The 2,121-nt window shown below is 39.9% G+C and overlaps 1 pseudogene; it reads right to left on the bottom strand.

The window, feature by feature from the left end:
* The window catches only part of LOC102840174, a 2,155-nt pseudogene extending 1,676 nt beyond the window's left edge, over positions 1-479 (bottom strand).
* Positions 480-2,121: the final 1,642 nt, after the last annotated feature.

Raw genomic sequence — 2,121 nt, 5'->3', positions numbered from 1 at the left:
TGCCTTGCTGAGGTAGACTGCCTTGGGAGTAATTTAGAACGAGATTTAGAGTGGCTATAAGAAAATTGCCTGTGTCGAGAAATCTTTAAGATTATCAGACCGCCTGCTATTTCTTCCCCAGGAAGAACTTCTACTTCGAGTTCTCCTTTGGTTAGGCCTTCTGGATCTTCTATAATCACTTGGAGAACAAGGGTGACATTCTTTTAATTTCATTTGGCCTGGTGTTTTTCGATCATCTTGTGCAAACTGTATTTCAGTTTGTTGACAACATATCCATTTTCTATTGAGTTTATAAAGAGCATCTTCAGCATTGCGAACATCTTCAAATTGAACATGGGTGGCGAGTGTAGAAGTCAAATGGAATGTAAACATATAGGGCCACATTGACCAAACTCACCATGTAAGTCCTCAGGCCTGGTGGCGTCCACGATATTGCTGACGAACAGGGAGGTACTGGGGAGCCTCGTAAAACGACACATGACCATTTCCACTGCTCCCTCCCGGTCTGCCGTGGCCGCTGGGTTCACTATGTCTCCTGCCGCCACCACAGCAGCTCAATAGTCTTTTTCCTAAATGAATATACATTCTGCTCAAATTCACTAAGGGAAAAGCACAACCATTACTTTCAGGCTTCGCCAGTGCTTGCAATGTCTGCCACTAGCCTCTAGCTCTACTTTTTTTTTATGTATAACTGGTAAAATTTTTATCACAATTTGACATTATTATTAATTTATACATGTCAACCCAGGTGGCCTGTGAGCAACTTGATGGCAAAGACTATGTCTTATTCACTTTGTACAGTTTCAGTTCAACAACTGTTGAAGGAGCACATATACTGTGCCAGGGTCCCAGCTAGATGACCAGGTTATAAAGAACAAAGAGACCAAGCACTGGTCCTGAAGGATACTACAGATAAACGAAGGAGGCGAACACAACAGAGCATTGCAATACATTGTGTTGGAAACTATGATGGATATAGGAACAGAGTACAATGAGAGCACAAACAAGCCTCAAACTTAGGCTAGAAAGTTCAGAGAAGATGCCTAGAAGAGATGAGGCCTGACCTGCGTCCTGAAGTATGAGTCTCTAGTTACTAGTACAAACACAAGCAGATAGTAAGCATTCAATCAATAACCTGTGATGAGGAGAAAAGGGGAAAGGCAGCAACGAAGACATGGGCTGAATTCTACCATGTTCCGAAGACGCCCATCAACCTTGAAATGAAAGAGAGAAGAGGAAGGGCTGGTTGGTCTGAAGTTTAGGGAGACCTGGGAACTCCTGATCCCATGGACATGACCTAGCCACTGGAGGCTAGAACTGAGAGTGAAGCAGGAAGCTTATCTGAAGTGGGGGAGAGGCATGTTTTCTTTACATTGAATAATAATTCATACTGAAGACTGTAGTCTTTGATCTTTATCAGTAAGTGCTTCAAGTTCTATTTGCTTTTAGCATGTCATCTTCATATCATAGGTTGTTAATGAGTCTTCCTCCAATCTTGATGTCTTGTTATTCTTCATATAGTCACCTTCTTAGACTATTTGTAGATTGAATAAGTATAATAGGCTACAATGCTGACACACACCTTTCTTGATTTAAAACCACATAATACCATCTTTTTCTATTCAAATGACTGCCTCTTGGTCTATGTACATGATCCTCCTGAGCACAATTAAGTGTTATAGTATTCCCATTTCTTCAATACAGTTTAAACCTCAACAAAAAAGAAAACAAAAAAATCACAACTAGACCAATAAGCAACATCATGCTAAACAAAGAAAAGACTTAATTTGCCAAGGATTTCATTTTGCCTTGATTCACAATCAATATTCATGGAACCATCAGTCAAGAAGTCAAATAACATATTGCACTGGGAAAATGTGCTGCCAAAGACCTCTTTTAACGTATTCGAAAGTAAAGATATCACTGGGAGGACTAAGGTGTGCCTGTCCCAAACCATGGTATTTTCAATCACCTCATATTCATGTGAAAGCTAGACAATCAATAAGGAAGATTAGATAAGAACTGATGATCTTGAATTACAGTGTTGGTAAAGCATACTGAATACCATGGACTGTTAGAAGAACTAATAAATCTTTATCAGAAGAAGTACAAACAGAATAC

The sequence above is a fragment of the Chrysochloris asiatica genome, unplaced genomic scaffold (assembly GCF_000296735.1).
Source record: "Chrysochloris asiatica unplaced genomic scaffold, ChrAsi1.0 scaffold00286, whole genome shotgun sequence".
In the NCBI taxonomy this organism is placed as follows: Eukaryota; Metazoa; Chordata; class Mammalia; order Afrosoricida; family Chrysochloridae; genus Chrysochloris; species Chrysochloris asiatica.
Note: the sequence above shows the minus strand (reverse complement) of the source record. Positions and strands in the feature narration are given on the sequence as shown.